Source organism: Bombus affinis, unplaced genomic scaffold (assembly GCF_024516045.1).
Source record: "Bombus affinis isolate iyBomAffi1 unplaced genomic scaffold, iyBomAffi1.2 ctg00000849.1, whole genome shotgun sequence".
NCBI lineage: Eukaryota > Metazoa > Arthropoda > Insecta > Hymenoptera > Apidae > Bombus > Bombus affinis.
Genome location: NW_026109395.1, coordinates 12,501 through 19,800, shown reverse-complemented (window position 1 = coordinate 19,800; position 7,300 = coordinate 12,501). Strand labels below are relative to the sequence as shown.

The following is a 7,300-nucleotide window of genomic DNA, read 5'->3' as shown; positions in this document are numbered from 1 at the left end:
CGAAAAGGTTTTTTCGAGTTATCTCGCTTAAAAGTGTTACAAGGTAGGAATATATTTGCATAAATGGACGTATCTCGACGTTTTACGTCGGGATTAAGCGTTTATTTGGTCGCTGGAACGTTTTCTAGAAACGGAACTATGCGACGGGACGTTGGGACTTTGAAGAAGTTCGGCCGGTGCGAAAAGACCGAAAAGGTTTTTTCGAGTTATCTCGCTTAAAAGTGTTACAAGGTAGGAATATATTTGCATAAATGGACGTATCTCGACGTTTTACGTCGGGATTAAGCGTTTATTTGGTCGCTGGAACGTTTTCTAGAAACGGAACTATGCGACGGGACGTTGGGACTTTGAAGAAGTTCGGCCGGTGCGAAAGGACCGAAAAGGTTTTTTCGAGTTATCTCGCTTAAAAGTGTTACAAGGTAGGAATATTTTTGCATAAATGGACGTATCTCGACGTTTTACGTCGGGATTAAGCGTTTATTTGGTCGCTGGAACGTTTTCTAGAAACGGAACTATGCGACGGGACGTTGGGACTTTGAAGAAGTTCGGCCGGTGCGAAAAGACCGAAAAGGTTTTTTCGAGTTATCTCGCTTAAAAGTGTTACAAGGTAGGAATATTTTTGCATAAATCGACGTATCTCGACGTTTTACGTCGGGATTAAGCGTTTATGTCGTCCCCAAGACCTTCTACAAAGTTTCGATTTTTTCGTTGGGACTTTGAAAAATTTCCGTATCGAACACGTTTTTTCGAGTTATCTCGCTTAAAAGTGTTACAAGGTAGGAATATTTTTGCACAAATGGACGTATCTCGACGTTTTACGTCGGGATTAAGCGTTTATTTGGTCGCTGGAACGTTTTCTAGAAACGGAACTATGCGACGGGACGTTGGGACTTTGAAGAAGTTCGGCCGGTGCGAAAAGTCCGAAATGGTTATTTCGAGTTATTTCGTTAAAAAGCGTTATAAGGTATAATTTTTTTGACAGGGATCGTTATATCTCTATTAAATACAATCGGATTAAACATTTTTGTCGAATTTTTTGAAAAATTAGCTTCCGTCGGACTGATACGACTGGGATATTTTTGCAATTTTTTCGTTAATTAATGTTACAAGGTATATATCTTTTTACATATTTCGTGTTATTTTAACGTGTTTTAATCGATTATAAAGTTATTTTTCGTCCATAGTCGATAAAACTGTATGTTTACTGATGCAATTTTTCGGTGAAAAAAAAATTAATTTTTTGGTAAAAATGCATTTATAATATGTTAATAATGCTTGTGGTAAAATATTTCGATGGTTGGATATCGCCTTTATATAGTAGTTATTGAACGTGCGAGCGACTAAGTTCCAGCGTCCCTTCCGAACGGTACGTTGCTACGGAGGTTTTGCACCATAAGCGCGCGGCCGCTAGCCCGACCGGCGCCGGCCTTCCGGCCGGCCCCTTGGTATCTATAAGAGAAGCGTCGAGCCGGACGGTTCGGTCGGAACAGCGCTGGGCGCGTGGCTATTCTACGGCCTCGGTTGAGAATTCAGTCACCGCTCCTCGAGTCTTAGTGTATTTTACGCTATTTCTCGACTGTTCCTCCGTTCTCGTACTGGTTTTTTCTCTACACTGCTGCGCCGCGGGTCGAAGTCTAGGACGTAATGACCGTTAACGTGGCAAGCTTCCCCTTAGTCGGGAAGCTGGTGACCTGTGTGCACGTATTTGACAAAAGTTGGATGCGTGTGTGCTTGTACTTACGGAGTAGCCATTCTTGCAGAGACCATCGGTTGTAAGCTATTTGTAGCTGCACGATGGTCCTTTTGGCGTTCTGTAGAGTGCGTTATCTTCTGGTAACGCGTCTCTACAGAGGTGTTGAAGCTTATAAAAGAATATTCTTACGGTATGTCCAGCATGCGTATACGTGCTTTACCGCTAAGTTATATTCTACGAGAGAAGTTGGAGGAGAAAAGTTACAAACAGAAATAATTCTGTGAAGTATGAATCTTTGTATCGATATATGATGGTGAGAGAGGAGGAGAATTAAAGTGGCTGAGTGACGTTGTTACTGAACCATGGAACGTTGCTCTCTAAGTCATATTACATATATATATAAAATGAAAAGTCTCGTCGTACGGTGCTTACGTCCCACCTACGACACAGAGAGAACTTTTAAACGAAAATGCTGGTTTTTGGGAATATATTATAAGATCCCTGGTTGATCCTGCCAGTAGTCATATGCTTGTCTCAAAGATTAAGCCATGCATGTCTCAGTACATGCCGCATTAAGGTGAAACCGCGAATGGCTCATTAAATCAGTTATGGTTTCTTAGATCATACCTACATTTACTTGGATAACTGTGGTAATTCTAGAGCTAATACATGCAAACAGATTCCGACCAGAGATGGTAGGAATGCTTTTATTAGATCAAAACCAATCGGTGGCGGATGGCTCGTCTGTCCGTCCATCGTTTGTTTTGGTGACTCTGAATAACTTTGTGCTGATCGCATGGTCATCTAGCACCGGCGACGCATCTTTCAAATGTCTGCCTTATCAACTGTCGATGGTAGGTTCTGCGCCTACCATGGTTGTAACGGGTAACGGGGAATCAGGGTTCGATTCCGGAGAGGGAGCCTGAGAAACAGCTACCACATCCAAGGAAGGCAGCAGGCGCGCAAATTACCCACTCCCGGCACGGGGAGGTAGTGACGAAAAATAACGATACGGGACTCATCCGAGGCCCCGTAATCGGAATGAGTACACTTTAAATCCTTTAACGAGGACCAATTGGAGGGCAAGTCTGGTGCCAGCAGCCGCGGTAATTCCAGCTCCAATAGCGTATATTAAAGTTGTTGCGGTTAAAAAGCTCGTAGTTGAATCTGTGTGTCACAGTGTCGGTTCACCGCTCGCGGTGTTTAACTGGCATTATGTGGTACGTCCTATCGGTGGGCTTAGCTCCTCGCGGGCGGTCCAACTAATATCCCATCGCGGTGCTCTTCACTGAGTGTCGAGGTGGGCCGATACGTTTACTTTGAACAAATTAGAGTGCTTAAAGCAGGCTACCTTCGCCTGAATACTGTGTGCATGGAATAATGGAATAGGACCTCGGTTCTATTTTGTTGGTTTTCGGAGCCCCGAGGTAATGATTAATAGGGACAGATGGGGGCATTCGTATTGCGACGTTAGAGGTGAAATTCTTGGATCGTCGCAAGACGGACAGAAGCGAAAGCATTTGCCAAAAATGTTTTCATTAATCAAGAACGAAAGTTAGAGGTTCGAAGGCGATCAGATACCGCCCTAGTTCTAACCATAAACGATGCCAGCCAGCGATCCGCCGAAGTTCCTCCGATGACTCGGCGGGCAGCTTCCGGGAAACCAAAGCTTTTGGGTTCCGGGGGAAGTATGGTTGCAAAGCTGAAACTTAAAGGAATTGACGGAAGGGCACCACCAGGAGTGGAGCCTGCGGCTTAATTTGACTCAACACGGGAAACCTCACCAGGCCCGGACACCGGAAGGATTGACAGATTGATAGCTCTTTCTTGATTCGGTGGGTGGTGGTGCATGGCCGTTCTTAGTTGGTGGAGCGATTTGTCTGGTTAATTCCGATAACGAACGAGACTCTAGCCTGCTAAATAGACGTAACTTATGGTATCTCGAAGGCCCCCGGCTTCGGTCGGTGGGTTTTTACTACCAACGTACAAACAAATCTTCTTAGAGGAACAGGCGGCTTCTAGCCGCACGAGATTGAGCAATAACAGGTCTGTGATGCCCTTAGATGTTCTGGGCCGCACGCGCGCTACACTGAAGGAATCAGCGTGTTTTCCCTGGCCGAAAGGCCCGGGTAACCCGCTGAACCTCCTTCGTGCTAGGGATTGGGGCTTGCAATTATTCCCCATGAACGAGGAATTCCCAGTAAGCGCGAGTCATAAGCTCGCGTTGATTACGTCCCTGCCCTTTGTACACACCGCCCGTCGCTACTACCGATTGAATGATTTAGTGAGGTCTTCGGACTGGTGCGCGGCCAATGTGATAAGCATTGCCGATGTTACCGGGAAGATGACCAAACTTGATCATTTAGAGGAAGTAAAAGTCGTAACAAGGTTTCCGTAGGTGAACCTGCGGAAGGATCATTAACGATATAACACAAAAACTTAAAGAATTTGACTTGAACACTTGAAAAATACGAAACTGTATAAGTCGGTAAGGAGCCGTACTCCTCCTATATCGACGAACCAAAGTATATACGACGTATCAACAAGCTATATACTTTAACAAAGAACAGTTAAATTCGCCCGGAGCGTGGCTTACTCCGTTGGCAAAATGATGAAAAGACATAAGGAGGAGACGACCCTCCAGCTACGAAACTATATGAAGAGAAGGTGGCACTCTCTCTCGATCATCGGGATGAAGAGATACATATATATATATATATATATATATACATACATAAACGAATTCGAGGCGCCTGCGTGAGGTCGTACACAGAAAGACCCGCCGTCTGCGAATATTATGATTTTATAATAAAACTATAAATGGGAACTTGAGCTTTCGAAAATTAAACTTTGACACGAATATCGAACGAAAAATTACGAATGGAAACCACCCGTAAAGAGAAATGAGATCGAGGCGCTTGCGTGAGGCCGTATACAGAAAGACCCGCCGCCACGATCTCGTATTTTTTTTTTTGCGTCGTGGAGACCGTACAAACGAATAACAAAATCTCTAAAGTGCCTCGTGTCGGAGAGATCATGCTCGCCTATTCTCTTCTATGTTTCGTGGTCTGTGTTGCGTTTGCTCTCCTCCTAGCAACGGGACATCGAAGACTCCTCTTTGGGATCGAACGAAGCGACTAAAACGAGTCGACGAGAGCGAAAGTACGAGTAGCGAGTCGCGCATGTAGAAAGGATACCGACATATCTTCGAAGGTTCTCTTCGAAGATCCATGGATACCTTATGCGCGTCGACCTTTCGTCTCTTTCACCGCTCTCGGTCGTTCTCGAAACGTGCTTCCTACCCATAGGGCGTGTGTTCTTCGTATGTCGTTTTGTTCGAAATAACGAAACCACTTGTAACATACTCGTGGATCGGGTAACCTAGAACGAAAACGCATTGCGTGGATGTTGGCCCGCTATGATAATGATGATGATGACGATGACTATGATGACGATGCGTAGCAACGATTCGTAACTAGTCTAGCCGAAGTTGGTTCAGAGGGGACCGCAGGCTGTCTACCCTCGATGTCGTGAGTCGGACACCCGTGCCGTCGCTAGAGTTTTTTCAAAGCTCGGCTTCTGGATATTGGGAAGAAAGACCGCTCGAGGACGACGGCTGCGCGTGCGTCCCATCGAATTTTTTTTTTTTATACCACCTGAACGACTAAAGTTTCGTCTAGTTCGTCGCATATAACCCGTTCAGAGGGGACCGCAGGCTGTCTATCCTCGTTGTCGTGAGTCGGACACCCGTGCCGTCGCTGAAGTTTTTTCAAAGCTCGGCTTCTGGATATTGGGAAGAAAGACCGCGCGAGGTAGATGGATGCGAGTCCCATCGAATTTTTTTATTTTTTAAAAAAAACAATCACCTGAACGGAGATGTGTTCTCTTTCGTCGATTTTTCACGCTTTGAGTCGTCGCGATCGCCATCCGTTCGGAGGAGATCGCCGACTTCGAAGCCTCGATGTCGTGAGTCGGACACCCGTGCCGTCGCTAGAGTTTTTTCAAAGCTCGGCTTCTGGATATTGGGAGGAAAGACCGCTCGAGGCCGAGGGTCGCGCGAGTCCCATCGAATCTTTACATCACCCGAACGATGGAGGCGCACGCTCTTTTTCTTGAATAATTGGACGAGAGGAATGCATATCGTATTATATATACACACACACACATATATATATATATGGGCTAGCCACCGTGCGTATTTCTTCGCGAGATCGTGTGCTGCACAGAGGATTCAGAATCGGGTGTTATATCCCCGTCGTTTCCTGACGAACGGAGCTTCGATCTCGATGGTTGTTATATATCATAATGTACTTTTCGCCCGGCCGGCGGACGCGCGTATCTTCGCGCGTTCGTCGGATTTCATTTTCGAACGTTTTCGTGTCGTCGATCTTCCGGCGACTTCTGCGCGTCCGATTCCCGTTGGTCGGTCGTGTCGGATCTCGGCTTCGCTCGAACCGAGTATTAAGAGTACATGGAGTACAAGAGTTTTAAAAAATATATGAAAAGATTACCCTGAACGGTGGATCACTTGGCTCGTGGGTCGATGAAGAACGCAGCTAATTGCGCGTCAACGTGTGAACTGCAGGACACATGAACATCGACATTTCGAACGCACATTGCGGTCCACGGATACAATTCCTGGACCACGCCTGGCTGAGGGTTGCTCACGTAAACCTAAGACTGCTTGCGTTGCGTGTCGTTCCTCTCTATCTGTCTCTCTCTGTCCCTTGGTGCCTTCGACAACCCGCCGTCGTTCTTACGATACGTAGAACGTTTCAGAGTCGGAGGAAGCGCACGAAGAAGGATACGAACAAGAGCGGACGCGAGAGAACGTACGCGACGTACGAGCGATTGTTGGACGCTCGTCGGCGTTCGTCGCGGTCGTGTCGAGACCGTGCAATTCGTACGCATGCTCGATATATAAACTATCGTGTTCACGGGAGACACTACGAAACTCTACCTCTGTCTCTCTCTGTCCCTTGGTGCCTTCGACAACCCGCCGTCGTTCTTACGATACGTAGAACGTTTCAGAGTCGGAGGAAGCGCACGAAGAAGGATACGAATAAGAGCGGAGAGAACCGTCACGGACCTGCGTGAGTGCTAGCGGCGTCGTGAGTCGTCCTTTCGTACGACCGCCCGCTTATGCACCGCTTCGTGTCGGTTATCGAATATATTATATATATATATATATATATATATATATACGTAGTGTTGTCCTCGTGACCGATTTTTTTTTCATATCAGCAGATTTGCATACGTTTGCAGGTTTTCGATGAGCACGATGTCCGCGCCCCCGACGTCGTCTTAAATGAATATTATTTTGGCGAGACTGAGAGAAAGCAAATATGGGAACTCGGTCGAGAGAGGAGAGAAGGAGAACAGCCTCAGATAAAAGTAAACTTGGTAACGGTGCGGAATTTTGCCGTACAACCGTCTTTTCTTAAGACGTTTTACTCGAATAGCCCCAGGGATCTAATGCCCACTCCGTCTCTTCGTGCGTAGAGATATACTCTGCGCGAGCGACTGACAACGACGAGGACCGTCGCATCGATGGGTCGTCGTTGCGTTTAACATACTCTGTGCTTGTAATTTATCCCCGAAAGAGAG

The 7,300-nt window shown here is 46.4% G+C and overlaps 2 non-coding genes across 2 annotated transcripts; both read left to right on the top strand.

Annotated features, from left to right (window-relative positions):
- The first annotated feature begins 2,191 nt into the window (after nt 1-2,191).
- LOC126928335 (small subunit ribosomal RNA) lies at nt 2,192-4,114 on the top strand. Its single transcript, XR_007716549.1, has one exon. It is a non-coding gene; the product is annotated as a small subunit ribosomal RNA (ribosomal RNA).
- A 2,087-nt stretch (nt 4,115-6,201) lies between these two features.
- LOC126928334 (5.8S ribosomal RNA) lies at nt 6,202-6,356 on the top strand. Its single transcript, XR_007716548.1, has one exon. It is a non-coding gene; the product is annotated as a 5.8S ribosomal RNA (ribosomal RNA).
- Nucleotides 6,357-7,300: the final 944 nt, after the last annotated feature.